Source organism: Uloborus diversus, chromosome 7 (genome assembly GCF_026930045.1).
Source record: "Uloborus diversus isolate 005 chromosome 7, Udiv.v.3.1, whole genome shotgun sequence".
Taxonomy (NCBI): Eukaryota; Metazoa; Arthropoda; class Arachnida; order Araneae; family Uloboridae; genus Uloborus; species Uloborus diversus.
This window is the reverse complement of record NC_072737.1, coordinates 160,952,789-160,980,153: the sequence shown is the minus strand read 5'-3', so window position 1 is coordinate 160,980,153 and position 27,365 is coordinate 160,952,789.

Sequence of the window (27,365 nt, the reverse complement as noted above, 5' to 3'; positions counted from 1 at the left end):
AATATCAAGTTAAAAAATTACTACCGAACATATTTACAGATCAACAATTACAAACGAATAATGAAAAATAATATATTTTAAATGAAAAATTTAACTCAACCTGGAAAAAAACAGATCTTTGAGTACTATGTGGGAGACTTAAAAATTGCAGGAAAACAAAAATTTCTATTTAACTGTAATTACCTACTTTTCTACTTTACTGTTTATATTTTTTAGCTTCATAATTTCGTAAAATCTTACATTTCTGAAAATATGTATCAAAAACTTAATTTTTTGAAGAAAATTATAAATGTTAGGCACGTGTGGGATATCTAAATGGTTTTTAATTTTGAGTTTATAAAAAAAACATTTTATTTTAATTTGGCCTAGCATTACACAAGTGCTGGTTCACACTTTCAGACATAATCGGCATTTGCTGCCGTTGTTCAAATATTATATGATTTTTTTTTTTTTGACGTAAAAGGACAAAATATAAGAGAGTGTGCAACTTGAAAAATCAACTTTCGATTTTTTTTGGGGGGGGGGGGACACAGTAATACACACACACACACCGTAAGAGGATTGAACAAAAAAGATTGATAAATTAGCTCATCAGAAGACATTAAGAAAACTGTCCGTTATCATACTCTCACACACTGTAATGCTCGTATTTATTGTTAAGTCCTCCAGAACAGTTCAATTTCATCCTTTTCTATAGAATTTTCAGTAGCTTCTTTTTATTTGGTGAATATTGTCGAAAATTTAAGCCTCGCTAAAATATTTGTTTTTAAATCTTCGGTCTGTTCATATAAAATTCACCAAATTTTCAACTCGCGAAATCACCAACATATTCATTTTCGCGAAAATAAGTGCTTTTTGCAATATGAATATTGGTGAAATATGAAAATTACGACGGCAAAAAAAAACTAATGGCGTCAAACAGATAGAACGTATGGCGTTAAAATGAAATGCCTGAGGTCAGCTCGTATTTTTATGATTCTTATTTCTTATTGCATCCGCTGATGTCTTGTGTAAAATTTGCGCCAGTCAAATTCGTTTGAACCTTTTTTTTTTCAGTTTATTTAAAAGTAGTTTCCAGAAATCGCTACAAACTACTATTTTTTTGTAGTTAACTACTCACTACACTACTTTTTGAAAAAAGTAGTGCGCTACACTACAAACTACTCAAAAATGTAGCTACTACAGTAGCGTCGCTACTTGTAGCGCGCTACTTCCAACCACTGGTCTGTAGCATGGGTAGTGCACCTCGAAGCGATTTTTCGAAAATTCGATGTTGTTCTTTTTCTATTCCAATTTGCAGAAAAAAAATATCATAAGATGGACGAGTAAATTACGAAATTGTCATAACGTGGAACCATATCATGGGCACAAGCCAATTGGCGAGAAAATTCACCACGCAATTTTTGTAAATATACAGGCGAACCAAAAGACCTTTTGATTTTTCTATTATGGGCAAAGCCGTGCGGGTACCACTAGTGTAGAATATTCTCAATGTTTTGTGTTCATGTTTAATTACTAACGTTGTTTATTTAATGTTTACGCAAATTAACCTTGTTCTATTTTTCTAATACATTTACTTTTGGTGTGGCAACAGTGTTGTCTAATGTATAAAACTGCCAGTGTTGTGGTAGTCAGGACTTGTTTTTTCATTTTTCTTCACGCGTGTGTAAACTAACCATGTTTTAATTTGTTTTTAATAAATAGTTTTGTTGAAGTCTAGTGCTGTCTCTCGACTTTAAATTCAGTAAAATTATGATGAAGTAAGAATTTAGGACATTTAATCAATGTCCCATACCTGCAACAAGTTAAATACGTTTAGATTTAACACTTCGTCTCCATACCATCTACGTTTTCGCAAGAATCAGCACAACTTGGGTCTTCATCAACTTCATTGTTTTTATTACTGATTTTTTCTAGTTCCTTTTAAAAGTGGACCAACGTACTCCGGGTTCCTGGTCTGAAAAAATGTTATCAAAATATTTTTTTGTTTTTGTGACAAAAAATAAAGGAACCACAAATAGTTGTGAACTGAAATAACTTTAGGGGAGGACTTATTATTCCTCCAATCTTGATGAAAACTGTTTAAGCTTTACTAATAATGAAGCTGAAAGTCTCTCTGTCTGTCAAGGTCTCTGTGACGCTCATAGAGCCTAGACCGTTCGGCCGATTTTCATGAAATTTGGCACAAAGTTAGTTTGTAGCATGGAAGTGTGCACCTCGAAGCGATTTTTCGAAAACTCTATGAGGTTCTTTCTCTATTCCAAATTTAAGAACAAAATTATCATAAGATGGAAGAGCAAATTACGAAATTATCATAACGTGGAACCGTAACATGTGCACAAGCCAATTGGCGAGATACGAAATTATCATAACGTGGAACCGTAACATGGGTACAAGCCAATTGGCGAGAAAATTCACCATACATTATTTGTAAATATACAGGCGAACCAAAAGACCTTTTAATTTTTCTATTACGGGCAAAACCGTGCGGGTACCACATGTAAAAAATAAATTACAGGCTTCTGAAAGTTACTCAGCACTGCTGAATTAACACTTTCTGAAATAAAATGTGTACCATGTAACTGTACCACGTGATTTCATTAAAGAATTTGTGGGATTATAATTTCTATTTGTTGGTCATAAATTAAAATACTGTCGAACTAGGTAATTAACGTTATTAACGAGCTCAGAGGGGCCGTGATATTTGATCGTTATAGCCGTGTGTTCGTAAAAACGAGTTTGAAAAAAAAATCATAAAAATTCATCATAGTTGTTGTTTTTTTTTTGAGCAATCGCGATTGCTTATTATTTTCACTTGACAGGTTTGAATTCCTGTGATTTTGTTTTCGCCCCGCCTCCCTCTGCAGCACCACCGTCGGCCGGCCGCCTCACGATGCTGCTCCTCTAGCGAAAACCGTCTTCAGGTTAGGTCACTTGCCTACACACACGCATACATAAACACACCTACATACACACACCTACACACACACACCTACACACACACACCTACACACACACCTACACACACACACCTACACACACACCTACACGCACACTAACAAACATATACACACACACACACCTACGCATACACGTACACTAACAAACACATACACACAAACACACCTACACATAAAGATACCCCCCACACAAACACAAATCTACCCACACACACACAAACACACATGCCTACACACATACACATACCCCCCACGCACAAACAAACATATCCCTCCCTCACACACACAAACACACACACTCGTGATTGCGACAAACATAATTTGAATTCAAGATGTCAAAGTTCAAATTATTTTTTTTTTCCTTTCAATCTGTGTTCTAAAGAAGTTAGTTACCTTGCGTTGAACTGCCTGAATGTATCCTTCTTATGTCATTGTTTTTGAGGAATATACACGGTATATACATATGGTAATTTTTAAATGTTTCTTTACTCCGCACAAACTTAAAAAAAAAAAAAAAAAAAAAAAAAAAACAGTACTGTCATCGTTTGCTCTCAGAGTTTGTGATTTATCACTAACTTTGATTAACTTTGGAGTGAAAAAGAAAATTTACCAAAAAAGATAAGCTGAGCTGGAAGTCAATAGAAATTATGTGAATCGCGAAAATATTTTTCGCTTTAAGCGGGTTTTTCTCGTTGAAAACGAGTTATGCTTCCATGTACTTTACATTAAAACAACCAAGTATTTTTGACTTCCTTTTTAAATACGGGTGGTCCTTAAATCAGGGCTCGTTATAAGCGAATTCAACTGTAATAGGATGAATATAATTGAGACCGGTCCGACGAGATCCGATTCTCCCTACTCGACTTTTATGATGCGAATATCAATAAGATGAAGAAATAAGAGAAAAAGAACAAAAAAGAAAAAAAATAACCTCAAATAGCATTATCGATGGGAGACCGACTATCTACTATGTGGACTAAAGCAATCAAACTGCAGCTGTCAATCAAAGCACTTCCGCTGAATCAAACCACTGAGTTTAAGTGCAGGGCGTGAACCGCGTTACTACTAGTTTAAGTCCTGACAAGCTTTGATGTTAGAATCTACCTTCTCCCAGACATTCCCCCCGCTTTTATTTGACAGACCCCTCCCCACCTTTCTGGGCTAATAATGTTGTCCAGAGATTTGAAGAGGGACAGAAAAGAAGTTGTCATTTGCATTCAACCTAGAATGAAAGATAATTCAATAAAGTGCATAAACGTAATGCTATGATAAACGAGGGGAAGATTTGAGTTAAGTTGGCGTTGTACATTGAACAAGAAATAGGGACTTAAGTTTCGTACTAGCGGAGCACTTAACTTATCTTCTGCTATATCTGGGGCTGCGGAGTTGGGGGAAATATGAACTCCAGCTCCAGCTCCGACTCAGGAAATTTTTGAGACTTCGACTCCCACTTCTTTAACTCAAAATCAGTCCGACTCTGCAAGCACTGGGAGAGTTGCGGACTTTGAAGAAAAATGACCGACTCAGACTTTTGAAATGTTACACTTTCGACACCCAACTCCGACTCCGACTCCTTTTGCCTCACAATCAATCCAACTCTGACTCTCACTCTAACTTCGCAGCACTGGTTAAAGTTGCTCAAGGCTTTTGTGAATAAAATATTAACAGTGTATAAACAATGCAGTAAAACTTTATTATTTAACCCTACAATGAAACCTGTGTAAGTTGATCATTTGCGGTGCACTACTTTAGTGGTCAACTTAAACAGGTGGTACACTAACAGAGGTTGATTTATATGATAAGGGCTAATTTCGTGCCTGAAAAAAGCGGTCAACTTAGACAGCTGGTCAACTTACAAGGGTGGTCAACTTCTTAGTGTATTAAGATCTTTATTTGGCACACATCGCTCATTTGGAAAAAGAGTGCCACAATACGAAAGAAAGAAATTTTATAGGAGAAGCATTAGAAGTTGGACTCTTCAGGTAATTTTTATTAAGAAAAGTAAGTTTGCTGTGGTTAATAGTAAAACAAAAAATTTGTTATTATTTTCCAAAGAAAGTATCGTCATTTGAAGGGCTTCAAGAGAAAAAAAAAATTAAATTAAAAATTTCGTATTGTAGCACTCTTCTTCCAAACGAGCGCTATGTCTCCTAAGTTCAAAATTTATTTTATAAAATCAAAAATGCAAATAATTTTTAAAAAATATTTTTTTCACGTTTTTTAGACATCAAAGTACCTCAACAAACAAAAAGTTGTTGTTTGAAAATGTGTTGCTTTTCTTTTCTTTTGTAAACACCGCAAACTTTCATATTCTACCGCAAAGCTTACGGTCCTTTTAAAGTTAAATGTTGCAAGTCTTTAACAATCTTTATAGGTTTGAGCTTTTATTTTTATCGTATAAGCTATAAGCATATGGCACGCGATATAAGCAGAAAAGGATATTTCTCCTATATGATCTTGTTTATATGTTGCATGATTTCTGGTAATATGCATTGTCTTATTCTTTTACGTTTTCATTTCTTTTTCAAATCGTTTCACTGCCAAAATATCCTCAACTTGTGTTTGTTTTTTAAGCGTTATCTACATACGAGAGCGTTATTTAAAAGCCGCAGACAGTTAAAATGTTTTCCATAAATTAAGTGTGGGATGAAACATCACCTGATACTGAAAACGTTTTTACTTTCAAACTTATTTCATTTTCGGAAGAGAATTTCACTAACCGACGCTTTTGATAATCTTGAAATGCAATCGATTCTTAAAATTGTGAAAAAAATTGCCTGCTACCAGTCGAAAAAATCCCTATGAATGAGAAATTCATTTCTCTTTCTGACTTAAAAACAATAAATTCGTAATTTAACCGTATCATTCACAAAGTAAAAGGTGTTTCAAAAAGAATGAAGATTAAAAAAGGATAGGATTTCTTGCGGCTACCGAATTGGATATATTAGACTTACAGCTCCGTAGTGGAGCATGAATCTAAAAGCGAAGAATGAGGTTCGAATTGTCTACCGCTAAATGTTTCTGTGCGTTATCGTATGTGTCCCACTTGTTATTTTTCAGTTAATGAAGTTGACGATCAAGAGAGAGGAGGGTTAGCACTTTATGATTGCTCCCCGTCCATGTCACCAGACATAACACCATGTGATTTTGTTTTGTGGGGATATGTAAAAGGTGCTGTGTTTGGTCCCCTCTCACCTGCTAATCTTGACGAACTGAAAATTGGATCACTACAGTAATTTTTTGTGTGAATGCATGCGTGCTGCAACGTGTACGGCAAGAATTTGAGTGTAGGTGTGAAATACTTCAGCGGTCAGAGTGGCACATAGAACATCTTGAGAATGATTATAATATGGAAAACATTTCGTGTCTGTATCATTTTTACCCTAAGAAATATATACACGTTTAAAATCCGAATATCCTTTTGCAATTATCCTGTATTTTCAGGTAGGAATTCTTAACCTCCGATCCAGCTCAAAAGTAGACCGGTCAAAAAGTAGAGCTTTTTCCTCGTTAAAACAATTTTCTCGGTGAAAAAATACTGTAGCATTTTGTACGATATCTTTTACCTTAATTGAATCGTTCATTTCAGAAACCTATCACGTGCACTTCTTAAAATTTTCAGAAAACTAAAAAGAACTTCCTAATTTTAAAATAAGCAAAGGTTGCGGTGTCGGAAAAATTTCAGGTGATTTTTATTGTGTTGTAAAAACAAATAAAGCTTGGGGTTACTTCTAAAAATTATTATTTTTTTTTTTTTTTTTAATTTTTGTACTTGACGGGTTTCTGCAATAAAATAAAACTTTTTACTTCAAAAAAAAATTTTTTTAACTATATTGGATTTGAAAAATTGTTGTAGGTTTTAAATAGAAATGCATACTATCTTTAAGTTTGAATTTATTAAACATTAAAAAAAAGTTGAAATATCAGTTGAATGAGAAATACAAAATAAAGAAATAGTCAAAGACAAACGAGAGAACAAAAAACATTTGACCTATGCATATAGGCCAAGCCTAATGTTTGAGTTTTCATTCTACTCATCTCCATTCACTACGGACTACGTCAATGTTGCAGGCGGCTTGGATCGTAGGCCATTGAAGGATTTCATCAAAAAAAAAAAAAAAAATGTTCATAGCCTGTAGTATATTTCGCCAACTTCTTCAGGTCATAGATTTTTTTTTTTTTTTTTGCGTTTATCTTGATTTTCCAGATAGACGTGCGATCATTGTTGGAAGTTCCGAAACTGTAGAATATTTTTTGAGTGTGAATTTTGAGGAGGTTAAACTGGCAATAAACTGCTTAGTAACCACTTTTCCTTGGGTCAGTGTTGTTGCAATAAAACTCTTTGCAAGTGGATACTTTAAAAGGAATCCTATTTTCCTTTCGAATACCCCTCCCAGAAGTTTTATCGTTATAAAAACGAAACAAGTCGAACACGAAATTTGCAGCAGAAAGTCGCCATGTGATTTCACTTGACGGGTTTCTGCAATAAACAGGGATTTCAAGACAAAATGAAACTCATTAAAGCTTCCAAAAAGGCTTGATATTTGATATGTTTTTGCATGAGGCGATGTGCTTAAAGCTGGCTTTGAATAAATAACCTATTATAATGTCATTTTTGAAAAAAAAATGTCAGTTGACGGGTTTCTGACATAAATGATTCAATTTTGTGATAACGTTTCTTAACTTTATGTGATTTCTTAAAAAGGACTTGGTGCTTATGCGTAATTTCCGGTAATGTAAGATGATATTCATTTTCACGATTCGGTACTTTTCCGTTTTATGTGTCCACATGGCCTTTTTGTTTTACTTCCTTTTACAAAAAAGAAAGTATTGTATTCGTTAAAAAATTTTCATTCAAAATTCGGCCTTAACTTCTATTTTGCTCACCCCCGAATTAATGTTGAGTTTTTTTTTTTTTTTTTTCAACCCGACCATACGCCGATAAGTGCCTAAGAACGTATAAAAACTCGAAGTATCAATTTTGACATTCCCCGAGTTAATTACAACGACTTTTCTCGTGACGTCCGTATGTACGTATGTATGTGCGTATGTGTGTATGTATGTATCTCGCATAACTCAAGAACGATATGTCCTAGAAAGTTGAAATTTGGTACGTAGACTTCTAGTGGGGTCTAGTTGTGCACCTATACTTTTGGTTGCATTCCGGTGTTTCTAAAGGCGTCTTTTGCACCTTTTTGGGGGAACGTCATTGTTAATTTCGATGTATACTCAAGTGGTGTTATAATTTGGCGGACACTTGGCGAAATATCACCAGTCTTTTGGTCCCCAAGTTTTGTCGCCAAGTTGGCGACGAATTTGGCGATTTTTTTTAAATCTGGTTTTAGTTTGGCCACTGGTGGGGAAATTTAGAGAGAATACTATTGAATCACATTAAAATTGCCAATAATGGGAAAATGACATAAAAATTGGAGTAAAAGGAAGTCATGTGATGCACACATCATCTCGTTTCTTTTATAATGTGAAATCTTTTTACAACTTTTTGCCTCTCCGTCGGTTTAAAAAGTTTGGAAAACGCTGTTTAAGTTTATAAAGTTACTCCATAGATCATGTTGCTGGTTATATTTACTTTTACTTTTGATGATTATACAAAAAGATGCACAAAAACCATTTCTTCCATGGAAACTGACGACAATACAGATGGTAATAAACAGAACTTTTCTGATGCCATCGCACTTGAACAACTTGACACGGAAACAGGTCTACCTAGCAATTATCCTTTATGATGAAAAGTGAAAGCCTACTTCAAATATCCATTCACATTTTCACTGCGAGACCCGTCCGTGACTTCGGAATTCCTCGGAAATCGTTTTGCTTCGAAACTGTTGTAGGAAAGACCTCTTAACTCAGTCGTCAGATAGCCTAAATTGGCAAGATTTAGATAATTGCGCTTACTGGTGGTCCTGACTTTAACTTGTATCTTCATTAGGTCGGTGCTTAGTGCGGTTTTATGAGTAGTTTCGGTTTTATTTCCCGGCCTCATGCTTGGACGAGGAAAGGTTTTTAATGGATGTAAGTGGATACGAGAAGGAAGTGTAGTACGGAGCGATAATAGCGCTGAATTGAAGGCATTTCAGTGATGCCTGGTTAAAAACGTTGTAAATTACACTGATAAACAAGGAATTTTCACCCTGGGAGTTTTTAACAAATTTCAGTTGCCCTACTTGTGAAAATTAAAGAAAACATTTATGAAAAAGTGAGACTGGTAATTATTTCCGAGATTTTTAAGCTTTAATATAGCAGAAAAGTTAATTTTTGAGTCTCAACGTTCTTTGTTCTTCAGAAAAATGATCATGAAAGTGTGAGTGGTAAGTATCATTTAGATGGGTTTCGTTTGACTCTATGTCGAAAGTGAGTTTGTGAATACTAGAAATAAATAATTATTTTGCATAACACTTTGCAAAATTGAAAAAAAAGGTACGCATTTTAAATGTACATTTGAGGAAATACATGAACATTCACAGCAGACATATGAAGTCGGTCATAAAAATTGCCTAAAAATATTGTTTTAGACATCAAATGGGAGAGCAAAGTCCCTATAACGCAGTTTAAGACTTTTTTTCTTGTCTCTGAAGGACGATGGTCATGCCGCCCCGTGCCTACGGCTCTCCGATGGGAGGTCACGAGAGGTCACTGTGACGTTCCAAAAATGTCCTTATTCGTCAAATTTTGTCTGACGATTAGGCAAAATTATCATAATTCGGCAACATTTGGAGTTATATTCGTCAAATTCATCATTATTTGGCTAATTTTGTCTGACTCGCGTGGATTTTTAAACCTCTAATTCCCTAACTCCAACACCGACTCCTTTACCCCAAAATCAGCTGACTCCGACTCCGTAGCTCTAGAGACAACATCGGTTTCTTTATTAGCATAATTGAAAAGCAATACTTCCAAAAAATACAATATGGGTCATTTTCTCTGAACTGCTAAATTCTTGTCCATGCTCCAAAAATAACGAATTAACTTGTGTAGAAATAAAACTGACGCTAGAATGCTTTAACAACACGTTTTTATGTTTGTAAAATAAGTTAAAACAAATTCTCTATTATTATTCTACATTTAAATAATTTTTTTTTTCATTATAAATATCATTCCCCCGTGTGTCCCTAATTTCACCTGAAAGCAAAATTAGCTCTAAAGATTCAGAAAGTCATGCACATTTGTAAAGGAAATTGTTGTTTAACCTATTAACAACTGTTATGCAAAATAAAATAATAAAGACTTTTCTAAATTTGCACTATTTTGAAAAAAAAAAAAAAAAAATCCTTTGATTTTTTATCATTTCCCTGTCGAAGAATGGAATGAATCTTTCTCACATCTAGTAATAGCTGTATTAACCCGTAATTTAGTCTTCGAAATAATCTTAATTGGTTCTTTTTGCAAAAATACAACACATAATTGGGTGATCTCAAGTTAAATCATGCTAAGTACTGTACTTTTAATGACTGTCATTACACTGTCTCTGATAATTAATTTAATTTTATAATAATCACTCAATGAGTGATTCACTTTTGTTTGTTTAGTTTTTCCACTTTTCTTCAAGTGACATAGATTTTTGTTGTTTGCAGTTATGACATATATAAGTTAACTTTAATCTTTTTCATTCCCCTGTCGTCACCCCCCTGTCACATGCAAGGGAAACAAATGACCACAAAAACTAATTTTTGCACACCACCACATTGGATATTTTTAAATTTCATAAAAATAGTGTTTCCTTTTCACACAGAAATTCTAATACCGTCAGTAAAATGCATTATTTCTTCTAACTGTCATTCCCATGTCAAAATGAATTCCATTCCTTGCCCTGTCCAAATTGCGCTGCTTAGGGAAAATAACCCATATTACCTTTCCTTTTATACCTTAAGTTAATCAGATTTCTTCAATATTAAAATAATAATAATCATACACCGAAGCACTTTTAATCCTAAAATAGCACAAGTAATTGCGCTTTGTTTTACCTAATCCTAATTAGCGTCTAAACGTAAACTTATTAAAAGATGCCTTTCTTAAAAACTACCATGGTTAAGGCACATCATATAAAATTTGTAACCCACGTTAATACAATTTGTTTTCTCATTAAATGTGTTTTTTTTTTTTTTTTTCCCCACACGAATGCTGTACGAATTAATAAAGAACAAGGTGGCATTTAAGAACTATCTCGGCGAAAGCACTTTTATTTTTATTTTTCGAAATACGTTTTTAAAGGCACAAAATTACGTCCAGAAAGAATTAATTAGACAGGATTCATTATTTTTAAGAACCATTATTATGTAGTTGAGAGTTCTTTTTTTTTTTCTTCTTCTTCTTTACATTTTAAATGTATTCTTTAGAAGTTAAAAACTTTTAAATAACTGTAACGAGAAAATGAAATTCTTTATAAAAGTTATTATCTGTTTACGAAGACAAGAGAAAAATTATGCCTAGAAAAGTTTCTAGAACATTATGAGTTAGTTCGAATTAAATTAAGGACATATTTCATATTAATGAGATGAAGAAATCAATACGGAAAACTTATTTTTATATTAAAGTAATTATCAAAGGAGTTATTTTTTCTCTTTGTTTGATTAAAATGATGAATTTTTTAGATTCATCTCGATATTAACTTTTTCGACAATATTCAAGGGAAAAGTTTAATTTTACAAAAGAACCAAAATTAATTTTAGCATAGATATAATGATTTTTAAATTTTAATTCGGCATCTTTACCTTTGATACATAGTTTTGTTAATAACTTTTTCTCGTTTCCAAAATAAATTCGAAATCCTATCTCAAATTTCTTACACTAATTGTTTTAAGTTTTCTCAAGACGGTGAATTATAAGCAATTCTCTGCAGATGAGTTGGCGTATGTTTCGCCAGTGAAAAGTTACTCGTATTCTTTATGTAGCTTTAAGATTTATTTAATTAAAAACTAGTATTTAGTTAAGATTAATTAAAAGTAGATTTAATCACAGCGGTCTTAAGATACTCGGCTGTAATTAATTAAAATAGTTATATTATTTTTTTTTTCATCACTAGCAACTCAACGAAGTAAGAACAGTATGTATATGTTATTTTCTGTTATGACTACTTTTTTTTTTTTTTTTTGGTAAATAATTCGAATTAGTAATTTTTTTTAAAGAAACAATAAGAATAGGAAACATATAATATTTGTTTCTATTAAATGTATAATAGATATATTTTATTCAAACATGCTGTCCTCAAACATTTGTAACACAAATTTTGTTCAGTTTGACTTTTGAGCTGTTTTGTAGTTGAATAGATAAGGGGTCTTCCGCAAATGATATCACACTTTTAAGAGGGAGAGGGGTATGAAAATTTTGACAGCTTGTGACACAGGAGAGGGAGGAGGTAAAAAAAGAATGACATCACACATTTTTAATATAATAATATGCTTACATAACTTAGGGACTATTCATAAAGTATGTCACACTTTTTTATCAACAATTTTGACCGCGACTTCGCCATAAAGTGTCACACTTCACGTTACCCCCCCTTTCCCCGCGTTAGTTGTCACGCTATTTTATCAGAAGCATAGTGTTATAAAAAAATGCGTGATGTCACACTTCTTGTTACCCCCTCCCCTTGGCACAATGAGTCAAAATTTCATGATCCCCATCTCCCTCGCTCAAAACGTGATATCATTTGTGAACAGCCCCATAGTGTGAAATGTGACAAGGAAGAGAAGGGAGTAAGTTGCAGTGTGACATATGGTGACAAATGAGGGAAGAAAAAAAAAGTGTAGCGTCATTTGTGTGTGTGTGTGGACAACTCCTTTTTATCTACATCGTATGTGAATGTAACCACTTTCCGCGGGAGAGCGCATATCGCAGGAAGACTTCCAAATGTTGCCCAAGTTGAAAAAAAACCTTTTTGAATTTAAGTAAAATGTTTCTCTTTCAAATTATTATTATTATTATTATTATTCACTGTGACAATTTTAGTTCATTTTAGTTTTAATGGCAAAAAATATTAAAAAACTAATAAAAATGTATAATAATTACGTGTTTGTCAGTAGGACATTTTTTTGTCATATATATATATATATATATATATATATATATATATATATATATATATATATATATATATATATATATATATATATATATATATCGAAAATATCCTATATTTTGTGGTTTTGTCACTTTAATCTCCATGTACCTAAAAACTTAATGTGTTAAGCCAAAACTTGGATTATTTTTAGTCTCAGACGTCGTAAGATAGTCAAAGGCAGGTCACGTAACTGAGACAATCCATTAACTGTTCTCCTGTGCCAGATTTCTATCATTTACAATGCATTAACAAGCATTGATAACTTTTGCTTGATGGACTTTACGTAAGTTCCTGTCACATGTTTAAATTTATTTTTAAAAGAGTGGGAAGAGATTCTCACAGCAGGGGAGCAGTGAGGTGATTTTTTCGCGGTTATCTTCCAAAATTCTTGATTTTCAGCCTTATTGCCAATCCTAATATTGTGATATAGATATACGGATCGTTATGATCAGAGTCCGACAAAAACGGTAAATTCTTAGACACCAGAAACACAGAATCTCCTGTATCCATTTCTGCCGTAAAAGAGGCCTTCACCCTGATCCAAATTTTCTCCTCAACAATCAACCAATAGCTGTAAAAGATCAAGGAAAATTCCATGGTCTCACAGTTGATAACAAACTTAAATTTATACCGCATATACAAGAGTTAAAAAAGAAATATTCATTGAAATTCTTGGGGTGCTGATACAGAGTCTCTGTTAAGAATCTACAGGGCTCTGATACGCTCAAAACTTGATTATGGATGCCAAATTTATGGCTCCACGGAAAAAAGCTACCTGAAAGTTCTGGATCCAATACACAATCAGGCACTGCGCATCTGCACAGGAGCTTTCCGAACCTCACCTATCAACAGTCTCCATATTCTTGCTCATGAACAGTCTCTAAACAATAGACGCCTCAAAATTTCCTTGAACTTCTACTACAAAATAAAACCTTGAACTGATCACCCTTTACACCTTCATATTTTTAATCCATCTAATGTTGTCTTATTTCTTCATCGTCTTTCTACAATCTCAACATTTGGGATCCAAATGCGCAAGGTGCTCTCCAGATTTGCAGCTGTCGGATTTCAATGCTCTCTATACAATAGAGCTAATTGAACCACGGTGTGAAGTAAATACATTCAATATCAATGACTTCGCTAAATTCCCTACAGAGACTACCTCCAATACAGCTTACCAGCAAATATTTTATGACAAAAAATGCAAATATTCGGAATATAAGGACATTTTTACTGACGGATCAAAAGCAAACGATCACGTCGGCTATTCTACAATAGTTGATGGTCACGTTACGGCAGAAAAATTAAACCCATCTTGCTCGGTATTTACTTCAGAAATAAAAGCCACATATACATCTCTTCAATCAATAGCCCAATCCAAACGCAAAAAATGTGTGATATACACTGACACAAAAAGTTCCGTGGAAGCCATCACTCACTGCAGTAACAACAGCCACCTTATAATCATTCAGTCATATCATTTATACAAAAATCTTACACAAAATCATTTTCATGTTCTCTTCTGTTGGATCTCTGGTCATGTGGGAATTGCAGGCAATGAAGCAGCCGATTCAGCTGCCAGAGCCGCAAGTATCCTGGTTGATGATAGTGTCCCTTTTGATGACATTAAAAACGCAATATCTGAATGCCTTAACACGCATTGGCAGCGGACCTGGAATCTTGAAACACAAAATAAATTGCATTCCATCCACCCTCGGCTAAAGGTTTCAAATCTTTACAACTTACCGGGAGAGAACAAGTTTTATTAGTTCGACTTCGCATTGGTTATACAAGGTTCACTCATAAATACCTATTATGTCGCGAACCAGCTCCAACGTCATTACATGTAATGCGAATCAGACAGTGTTACATATTTTAAGTAACTGCCCAAATTTTTATCAAGTACGTTTTAAATATTTTAATAATTTTAACCCCTTTTTTAAGGAGTTGCTTGGAGACCCACCCCATCGCAATTTATACTCCTTCCTCCAGGAGATTGGATTCTCCTTTTTAATTTAGTGTTTGTGTCGTCAAAATGTAATTTTGTTCTTTTTTTGTTATTCAAGGTTTTTTGTTAACATAATTCTTCATACGTTATTAAATGGTTTTAATGTCTACATGTTTTGTATTACTTATTTTAAACTACCCATGTTAAAACCTTTCTCCTGAAAACACGCTTACTTTTATCATATCCTGACTTTATATTTCTCTATATAATTTTTTCTAAAAAATCGTTTGGCGCAGTATAGCCCTCAAGGGCTCTTGCGCCATAAAAAAATAAATAAATCAACCAACCAACTAGAAACACAGTTTTGGCGCCATACAAATTATTTACCAGTACATAGGAAAATTTAGTGTTACATGACTTCCCCGATGAATGGTCATGGGGGGGGGGTCGCTGTGATCTCCCAAAAGTTTTTTTTTATTCAGGAAACTTCGTATTACGATTCGGCAAAATTGGTAGTTCTATTGGACAAAAGTTGGAGTTTCTTTCGGCAAAATTATCATTATTGATAATTGGGCGGAAATTGAGAATTTCCGCCCGCCAAAACATTTAAGCTCGATGCGCTCCTAATACGATTATTGTTCTAAAGGAACACGGTAATAATTTTCCTAGATTTACCAAGGTTTTTTACCATTCCAGTGTATTTTTTTAGTCACCTGGATGATCTCGCGCCCGTTGTTCGAACCCTGGTTTTGACCAAACTCACTCACGAGACATTTCTGGCACTTCACGATCCCCCCTCACCCATCCCCCAGAGGAAAGTTCTAACGCTTCCATGAATCGACAGTATATAAAGGAGGGGTGCGAAATCGATGTCGATGTTTTGTTGTCGATGTCGGAAACATCGATGTTTTTGTTAAAGCATCGATGTTTTTAACATCGATGTTTTTCTTCCGATGTTTTGGTTTCGATGTTTTTTCGATGTTGATGTTTTTGCATTTTAATTGAAAATTATCATAAAATTTGCTCCAATTTTCTCGCTAGGTAATTAAAGTTACTTATGGAGTTGCCAAAAAAAAAAAAAAAAATCATTTTTTGCACCCATTTTATTAGATCAATATTTTGGGAAGATCACTACAAGATAATAAAATATTAACTAGAGAGTGCGGAAAAGGTCAAAGCTATTAGAAGAACCTAACACTGGTAGTCTGGTGCCAGAACTTGCAGTCTATTTCAAGGCCCCAGTTCTTAAACTAAAGGGATATCCTATGCGTTACTAGGGTGAAAATTATAACTGGTAAGAGAGAGTTGGTAAAAGTTGCTTCAAAGTATTTGATAGTGATGGCAATTTCTGTTCCATCGGAAAAATATGTTTCTCTGACTGGTGGGATAGTCTGCGGAAAGAGAAATGCACTTCTGGGGGACAAAGTAAACAAACTTTTTCTCCAACTGTCAACGCCAATATTCGGGGTTACTTATCGACTTCCCCTTAGAAGTCGTCCCTGTATTACTTACAATTTGTGTTTAATTATTAACTAACAGTACAACACATATTTCTTGCTCTTAAAAATAATTGTTAGAATTAACTTTGTATTTTAAAAATAATTAGCACAACTTTTTTTCATCATTCAACTGATGGTAAGTGCTATGATACCTTTTTCTTAGATTCTTTTTCGATGTAAATTTAAGTTTAGTTTCATTCAGTTTGAAAATATTTCCTTATTACTATAACTAGTTGTATTAATCGGTGTTTGTCTTATTATCAATTTTTGCCCTACTATAATACCAAGATGTTGCGAAATTATTCTTAGTAAATTATATTCATGATTTGAGGTTCAGTATTTTCAATATATTCGTCGGATACGTATTCTTTTGTATTGCTTAAATTACTGTAGTATATTCAAAAATGTATGTTATACATTGATAAAAAGATCGATGTTTTAAAACATCGATGTTTGGAAACATCGATGTTTTTTGGTCGATGTATCAATACCATCGATGTTTTAATTCTAACATCGATGTTTTGAAACACTGATGTTTTGCCATCGACGTCGCACCTCTAATATGAAGACCTTAGATCTACAAAAATGTTGCTTGCAATGGGGTTGTTTCCTTTAGTCAAAAGTAGTACTTTTTGACACTGAACTTGATAGAATAAGCAAAAAAAAAAAAAAAAAAATGACATGGACCCAGAAAATTCTTTCATTTTCCCAACAGTTGCTTTTTAATTAATTTTTTTAAATGTCCGATTTTTCAAACGAGGCGTGGTCTTGATGACGTCACAAATGATGCACTTTGCTGCATCTTTCTTCCGCGATTCCACGTTATGATAATCAAGAACCGAATTAAAATTGCTCTCCACGCTTGCTATCAACCATATCGATGCCAATACACGTGAATAAAGATACAAATTAAATATTTTGCTCTGTGAGTGGCAGCACAGAATGGCATTTCATCGTTTGTGATGTCATCGGACAGAAGTATAAACACTGAAATCGCGCCGGATTTAAATTTTTATCCTAGTTTTTTATTTTTTAAAATATTAAACTTAAACAATTTTTTTAAAAATATTAAACTTAAACAAATTATTTAAAAAATGGTCAGATCCAATGTTTTCAAGCATGCTCTTTCAGAAAAAAAAAAATACTTTTAAAATTTTGGAAACTACCCCATTTCTGAGCTCTGTTATGAAGTTTTTGTGTTGTTTTTTCCTTGATTCCATTTTTCATATCCTCATCTCACATGAATCTGGATCTCTCGCGCCATAATTAAGCATTCGCGGTCCAGCATATCAAATCTTAGAAAAATTCATACGTGACAACAATAAACAAGTGCAAGAATATCAAGATTAACTGTTATATATGATCGTCTGAATCTCCTGGCGGCTAATGCTATCTTGAATCAGTTTAATTTTTGTATTTCTCTTTCCTATTCTGAACGCTCTACGCCTATTGGTGGATAAAAGTGTGTCTTTCTCAGGCGTAGTGTTTCTTCAATGAAAACTACTTGTTTTGTTTTATGAATGAAATCTTGAGGTGTGGTTTGAAGGAGGTTAAGTGCTCCCACTTAGTTCTTTTGCGTAGGTTTCTAAGAATGGAATCTGACAAAGAACGCAATGCCCGTATTTATTCTAATTCACTTGCCTCTAGCGAAGGTTTCGAAAGTGTTCTAGAAATGTAGAAACTACATTATTTTTTTCAAAGTTAATTAGAAAAGTTTAAACAAGAGGGCATTATGTTTAAAACAAGTCAGATGGCATTTTTTGCTGATTTGAAAATGAAACATTTGTAAAACTAGAAATTATTTATTAAACATTTTACTTGTGAAAATAATTTGAATATTTAAAAAACGAGCTGATGTGTGCATCATATGACTTCCTTCTACTCCAATTCAATGTCATTTCCCCATTACTGGCAATTTTAATGAGATTCAATAGTTTACTCCACTAAATATCACCAACAGTGGCCAAACTGAAACAGATTTTTAAAAAAAATCTCCAAATTTGTCGTCAAGTTGGTTACAAAACTTGGCGACCAAAAGACTGGCGACATATCGTCAAGTGTCCGCCATATTATAACACCACTTGAGTTTACATTAAAATTAACAATGATTTACCCCCAAAAGGGGCAAAAGACCCCTTTAGAAACACCCGAATGCAACCAAAAAAGAAGGTGCGCAACTAGACCCCACTAGGAGTCTACCTACCAAATTTCAACTTTCTAGGACTTACCGTTCTTGAGTTATGCGACATACATACGCACATACATACGTACATACAGACGTCACGAGAAAATGCGTTGTAATTAACTCAGGAATCGTCATTATGGATATTTCGCGTGTTTATACATTCTTAGGCACTTATTCTCGTGTGGTCGAGTAGAAAAAAAACTCAATATTCATTCGGAGGTGAGTAAAATGGATATTAAAGCCGATTTGGAGTAAAAAAAAATTTCGCGAATACAACACTTCCTTTTTTATAAAAGGAAGTAAAAAATATACATGATTGATAACTATGTGCGTAAAATAAACTTTCTTGTTAAAAAAATGAAACAATCTCCTAATATAAATTATTAACAATCTCAAATTGACATTTTTATTCCCATATCGTTACCGAAAATCTAAACGAATATTTTATGTAGCCAGTTTTCAATGAATATTACATCAAATTTAGAGGTAACTTTTTTCAGAAGTGTATTATGGTAAAGACAAAATTATAAATTGCGAAATAAAACTTTGACCAATGGGTCATCCTAAAAAAAATGACCTTAATGGTGACTTTTAATGGCTAAAATTACAAATGCATTGATTAATCTGCAGTAGAAATGTAAAAAAATCCGGAAATTTTGAGGAGGCGGAAAAACGCCGAGATTTCTTTTCTGGAAAAAACGGAAAAAATGATCATTTGCGAATAAAAATTCATTTGCTAGCAATATTTTCATAAAAAACAGAAACAATAATGAAGCCGAAAAAGATACATACTATCTATGTTATTTTTTTCCTTCAAACGTAAATTTACATATAACTTTTACTGTAAAAAAAGTCAGTAACTTTTTTGTTCAGAACAACAAAAATTATCTAAATTAGTAAAATCATCAATCAGCCATTGTGTAAAATGTGTGTGTGTGTGTGTTTTTTTTTTTTTTTTTTTGTGAATTGTTAAATTAAGCTATTTAACAAAAATGTGTTCTTTTTAATTAATTAATTAATTTATTTTTAATTTTATTTAATTTTATTTTATTTATTTATTTTATTTATTTTTTTATTCTTTGTGCAAATTTTAAGATTTTAAACTGAAAATTTTCTTGTTTATTTTTAAATTTCTTAAATGCATTTAATAATAATACATACATACATACATATATATACAGTCTTAGTGTTGAGAAGTTCTACCCTACTTTTTTTTCTACCAATCCAGAGTTAGTTTCAAAAAGAAATCAAATATATATTTATCACGTGCGGGACGCAATATCTGCTTTTTCGAGGGCTCTATGGAGGGAAAAGAAGCCAAGTGCTATTAATAAAATATGACACTCACAAAGACAAAGACCATTCATTCTGATTGTGTGCCGGAAAGAATGTAGAAAGAATGAAAGACATTCATCACTTATTAGAAGTGACAATATTTTCTCGCATAAAGCGTGCCTAAGAGATTTAGAAATTCGAAGTAGGAATTATGTAAAGTAACAAAAAAAAAAATGACAGCTTAACTTAAAGTAAGTGGTGTTTGAATATTGTTCACGTGCCAACCATTTAAAAAAAAAGAAGAAAATGTGTGCAGAAACTAGAGGTGCGACATCGATGTCGATGTTTTTGAAACATCGATGTTTTTGTTAAAACATTAATGTTTTTAACATCGATGTTTTACTTTCGATGTTTTTAGACTATCGATGTTTTGATTTCGATGCTTTTTCGATGTTGATGTTTTTGCATTTTAATTGAAAATTATCATAAAATTAGCTCCAATTTTCTCGCTAGGTAATTAAGTTTACTTATCAAGTTGCCAAAAAAAAAAAAAAAATCTTTTTTTTTTTTTTTTGCACCCATTTTATAAGATTAATTTTTCTCTGTGAAGGATGATTTTTGGGAAGATCACTGCAAGATAGTAGAAGATTAACTAGAGAGTGAGGAAGAGGTCATAGCTGTTGGAAGAACCTGACACTGGTAGTCTGGTGACAGATCTTGCAGTCTATTTCAAGGCTCCAGTTCTTAAACTGAAGGAAATACCTATACGTTACTACGGTGAAAGTTATAACTTTAAAGAGTTGGTAAAAGTTGCTTTAAAGTATTTTATAGTGACTGCAACTTCTGTTCCATCGGAAAGAGATGTTTCCCTGACTGATGGGATAGTCTGCGAAAAGGGAAATGCGCTTCTGGGGGACAAAATAAACAAACTTCTTTTTCTCTAAACTGTCAACATCTATATTCGGGGTTACTTATTGATTTCCCCCAACAAGTCTTCCCTCTATTACTTACAATTTGTGTTTAATTACTAACTAACAGTACAACGCATATTTCTTGCTCTTAAAAATAATTGTTAGAATTAATTTTATACTTTTAAAATAATTAATACAACTTTTCCTCATAATTCAACAGACGGTTAGTGTTATGATACATTTTTTTTCTTAGAATCTTCTTTGATGTAAATTTACTTTTAGTTTCATTCAGTTTGAAAATATATCCTAATAACTATAACTAGTTTGTATTAGTTGATGCTTGTCTTATTATCAATTTTTGTCTTACTATAATACCAAGATGTTACGAAATTATTCTTATTAAATTATATTCATGATTTGAGGTTCGGTATTTTCAATGTATTCGTCGGGTACGTATTATTTTGTATTGCTTAAATTAGTGTAGTACATTCGAAAATATACGTAGTACATTGATAAAAAGATCGATGTTTTAAAACATCGATGTATCAATACCATCGATGTTTTAGTTTCTAACATCGATGTTTTGAAACATCGATATTTTGTCATCGATGTCGCACTTCTAGAAGATACTTAACTAACGTTTCTGAGGCTTTGAGAGGAAAAATAAGCTTAAAAGGAAAAGAAAAATAGAAAGAAAAAGTTTATTTACTTCAAAATGGCAATCTTACTTCCCTCGAAAATGAGTTTGGAAGAAATGTTTATAGATAGGTTCTGCGTAAAAAGCAAAATCAGAAAAAATAATTCGCTGTTATTGAAGGTTGTTGCGAAGTTAGATGCTATTACATCTGTTTGTTTTCTTTTATCTAATGACATTCTTAACTATTACTGAGCGTAGCTTGTTGATAGTTTTTTGTAATCCTGTCTTTAGGTTCGCACCTTCCTATAATTAATTAAGCGTGATTAGTTATAGTTTTAAAATAACTAATTGATTCCAATCTTTTAAAAATATTTATGCTTTTTGCTTTGCTCTAATATTGGCAAAGAATTGGCGAAGTACTAGTTAGACGTTGACCTCTTACGCACAAGGTCATGGGCTCGAAATCAGCACTAGTCAATGGTTTTTCAAGATGGAGAAAGTTGACTACACCGATGTCGCATGATTATGTGCCGGGTTTAATTTGCGTGGAAGCTCACGGAAACATATCTCCTAGACTTATTTTTAATTTTTTTTCATAGTAGTGATACCTCTGTAAGTTGACCACTTGCGATGCAGTACTTCGGTGGTCCACTTAGATAGGTAGTCAACTTATAAAGGGGGGTAATGATTTTTTTTTTTTTTTTTTTTGTCATTTCTTGCACCATGTATTCATTTTTTGACTAATTGACACTTAGTACTCTTTCCGTTCAACTCACTTTCATTGTTTAACATTACTTTGAAACAATAATTTAAAATGTTATTCAAATATTTTTAGAGGTTATTTTCTCAGAATGACGTATAATGTGTCATGTAAATTTAAAATTGACCAAAAAAAATCATTGTTTATAAAAAGTTATTTGATATTAATAGTTCCTAAAAATTCATAGCTAATCAAAAAAAAAAACCAAGTTTTTCGTTTTTTTTTTTTTTCTCATGATACATGTAATACATTTATAACCATGATGATGTACTTTTCAACAAAATAACTCCTTATTGAAGTTTGGCGCACTTATTAGACACTAGTTTTGGAAATTCCATATGGGTCAGCTAATTTTCTCTGGATTTCTCCCTTTTCAATTGATTTTAATGTTTCATACTTTTATCAATCTCAAGTTCAACTAACTTTCTTTTTGAAACCATTTTATGTAAACCTATAACACAAAGAGCAACAAGTTGGATTCTCATAGTTCTAAAAGGCAGTTGAAAATGAAAATGTCCTATTTCTTAATCCCTTGAAACCAGAAATACTGCAATGCAATTAACTTTTATTCTAGCACAATTCCAGTGTTGCCACAAAATATAGCAACTGGAAAAAAATACCTTGTACTTTTCTACTGACACTTGTTTTCATTGAACAGAGAGTACAAAAGGTAATCTCAAATAGAACAGCAAAAGAAAAATACGTTTGGAGAATAAAAGGGTTCTTAGTAGTTTTCCAATGTGGATTAAACTTACAAGGAGGTTTAGTAATGCTGCTGTTTTATTTAGTTAGTAAAATGCTGGTCTTGCATCAAAAATATTCTTAGAAAGCTATAAAAAAATAATAAAATAAAATAATTTGCTAAATTAAGGTTTAAAAAATAAACCAAGTGGTCAACTTACAAAGGGTTTTTTACAATACTCCAAACCAAATTTGGGGTACATTAGTGGTCAAGATAAACAGGTTGGTCCAGATAGAAAGGTGGTCAAGTTACAGAGGTTTTCCTTCATTATACAAGATAGGACTAATTCCGTTCCGGACAAAAGCGGTCAACATAGACAGGTGGTCAACTTACAAAGGTGGTCAACTTTACAGCTTTCACTGTAACGGTATTCGAACTGTCCATGCATCAAAACAGGCACCGTGCACTATAGAGGTCACGTACTTCTTTCATTAGAAATTATGCATTGTGTGGCTTGTTAAAGATCCGATGAATGTCTGTTTGGGTCAAGACGCACTTGGCAAAATTCAATTCATGTCGCAAACTTCGCATTGCAAGCGTATTTTAATGCATTTCTGCCCCTTAAATATTCAAATTGAGTTACTATTAATCTACATAGAAACATGAATTCGGTATCCCTTGAAAGCGCTTGATTCAAATATTCTGAATATATATTTAAAAAAAACTGAGTTTTTTTTTTAAATTTATTCAAGGTTTTACGGTACCAACTCGTCTTAAAAACATAATGAAACGTTCAAATGCGTAATTTTCTGAATTCCAGGTTTTTTTTTTTTCCACAACATTTTGTTCCCCAATACAGAGCGTAAAAATACGCTTGATTTAATTTTCGAGGCTTATTTCCTAACTTCAATGAGTCAAATGCGTTTGTAGAGGCGTAAAAAATCTCACTGGTTTGGACTGAATATTTTCCCCTAATGATTTGCATCAACTTAACGCAAGCGTAGAATCATTCTGCACTCGTATAAAAATCAACCGTTCCTAACAAAAAAAGACTTTTTTTTATACACGTTAAAACCAAAAACGCAGATCGATAGCAGTGAAATTAAAGTACAAAAACATTAAGACGCTGACGTCAGTTTAAATTTAGCATTCGGCTCTTTGAACTACGATATTCAGATAAGAATTTCCTTAATATTGTGCAAATGAAGAGTGAAAATCGAATTGCAGAGCCGCGTTCAAATTAGAATTATTTCTCTTAGATTCTCATATTACTGTGTTTATTAAAAATGAAAGATCTAAAGAAATTAGCATGATAAAAGAGCCATTTCTTCAAGAATGTTCTTGGTATTACATTTTTCCACAATATATTTCATTTATTTAATTGCCTTGAATTGTTACTTTTCAGTGTTGCTTAAAGTTTGAAAAACAATTTTGCGTATACGAGTTTGTCTAATCATCTCTAATGCCTTAGAGCGGCGTAATTTATATTCGATAGCGATTGTAATGTTTAAATAAACGAAAGATATTTTTTTAACTTCTGGTATAAAGTAAAATTTTAAATTGAAAAATCATACTATGCAATGCTCTTGGGAAATGTTTAAAATTTGACAGTTGTAAAAGATTTTTTTTAAGTCTGATTTCTAACTAAGCTCAAACGTAATTTAATTTATCACAGAAAAAGTTATGCAGCGTTAGTAGGTTTTACATTAAATTCATTTTATAGATGTCCGAATGGAATAGCTGTATCATGTTTTTTATCAGAACAAGAAGTTCTGTCTAGAACTAAACGAGCCTACTTTCCCATATACCCATACTACTTTCCAATACCTGATCAATATTTTCAAAAATAGCTAAAATCGCAAATTGTTTCAAAAATATTTTTTAAATATTTTGAGCTGATTTCTAGGAATAAAATATTCCTCACTCATCTTAAAAAAAGCACCTTTTAAACGAAGCAGCTAATACACTTTTTTCCATTAAAAAAAATTCTTTAACAGCTTTCAAAACGAAAAAAATAATAATTAAAATTAATAAACTTATTAAAATAAGTACATCATAACAAAAAAAAAAAAATCGTTTTTTTCCCCCTGTTGCCAAAAATAATTTTTTAACTGAATTAATGCAATTACCAAAATAAATAAAAACAATAAAATGTTAATTTAAAGAAATAATTTTCATTGTCAAAAAAAAAAAAAAAAAAAAAAGAAAGAAAAAAAAATCGTCTGCGTATATTTTTATGTAGAAACATGAATGACTTCGAGTTTATTCGCCGAATATTGAGTGCCTAAATTAAAACTTTAGCGCGAAAATAAAAACAAGTCAGATCAACAATAATTATTTCACAGTTAAAACCATAGATGCGGATTCGGAGTCAGAGTCAATCTCATTTTGGGATACAGGACTCGAAGTCGAATATCCAAAAATCGGAGTCAGTCATCTGTCTTCCGTGTATAAATTTTTGCCAAAGCTATGAAGTCAGAGTCGAAGTCGTGGATTCGGAGTCCGATTAATTATCGGGCACAGGAGTCGAATCGGAGTCAGGTGCCCCTAAATTCTCGGAGTCGGAGTCTGAAATTTGGCGTCAAGAGCTGTTTCCAGCAAAATTTGTTCGAAGTAATTCCGCCTACAAGTACGGAATCTACATTGACTTTCAGTTTCCCCGTAGGCGCTAATGTTAAGTTTTTTTGAACTGTTCAAAATTGAACAAAAAATAGTTCAAATCAAAAAGTTAAATATGGGAATAAGGTGTTCTCGCCGAGATCTTTCGAACAAAAAAAAGTTTGTTCGAATCGGACTATTCATTCAAAAGTTATTAGGGGGGGGGGGCAGACAGCCAGACCGACAGACATTTTTCCCCATCTCAATACCCTACTTTCCAATTTTTATTTTTTCGATATTTATTAAATTATTTTGTTTATTTTATTTTATTTTTTTTTTGACTTTTTTTTGTTTTTTGCGATATTTTTAAGATGCATTAAGCCTTCTTTCATACTTTTTTCTTCTTTTTCTGACTTTTACTGGGAAAGTTGACTAAAAAATAGGGAAAACTAAAATTAAAATTTTTTAAAAACCCCTACTGGGTCGCAAATGTAGAATCAAAAGAAAAAATTTCAAATCCTATTAAAAGCCCTTGTACTATTAACAAGAAGTTCCGTCTAGAACTAGACGAGCCTACTTTCCCGTACACCCATACTACTTTCTAGTACCTGATCAATATTCTCAAAAATAGCTAAAATCGCAATTTTTTTCAAACATATTTTTTTAAATATTTTAAGCTGATTTCTAGGAATAAAATATTCCTTACTTTTCTTCAAAAAAAACGAACAAATAAAATAGCAGCACCTTTTAAACAAAGCAGCTAATACACTTCTTTCCATTAAAAAAATTTTTTTAACAGCTTCCAAAACGAAATAATACTAATAATAAGTTCATTAAAATAAATACATCATATAAAAAAAAATCGTTCCCTTTTCCCCTGTTGCCAAAAATAATTTTTTAAACGAATTAATGCACTTACCAAAATAATAAAAAAAAAACAATAAAATGTCAACTTAAAGAAATAATTTTCATTGTCAAAAAAAAAAAAAAAAAAATCGTCTGCGCATATTTTTTGAGTTTATTCACCGAAAACTAAATACCTAAATTAAAACTTTAGCGCGAAAATAAAAACAAATCATATCAACAATAAATATTTCACAGTTAAAACCACAGCAGCGGAGTCGGAGTCGGAGTCAATCTCATTTTGGGATAAAAGAGTCGGAGTCGAATATCCAAGAATCGGAGTCAGTCATTTGTTCTCCGTGTATAAATGTTTGCCAAAGCTACGAAGTCAGAGTCGAAGTCGGGGAGTCGGAGTCCGATTAATTGTCGGGAACAGGAGTCATAGTCGGTGTCAGGTGCTCCTAAATTCTCGGAGTCGGAGTCGGGAGTAGGTCGTCAAGAGCTATTTCCAACAAAGTTTGTTTGAAGTAAATCCGCCTTTAAGTTCGGAATCTATATTGACTTTCAGTTTCCCCTTAGGCGCAAATGTTAAGAGATTTGAACTGTTCAAAATTGAACGAAAACTTGTTCAAATCAAAAAGATATTTTCGATACATGTTTTTTATCAAAAGTTTTTCCCTACAAAGTTTGTTTGAAGTCACTTCGCTTCTAAGTTCAAGATTTATTTTTGATTTGAATTTCCCCGTAGGCGATAATGTTAAGTTTTTTTGAACTGTTCAAAATTGAACGAAAAATTGTTCAAATCAAAAAATGAATTATGGGAATGAGATGTCCTCGCCGAGATCTTTCTAACAAAAAAAATTTGTTCGAATCGGACAATTCATTCAAAAGTTATTAGGGGGGGACAGACAGACAGAACGACAGACAGACAGACCGACAGACATTTTTCCCCATCTCAATACCCTACTTTCCAATTTTTAATTTTTCAATAT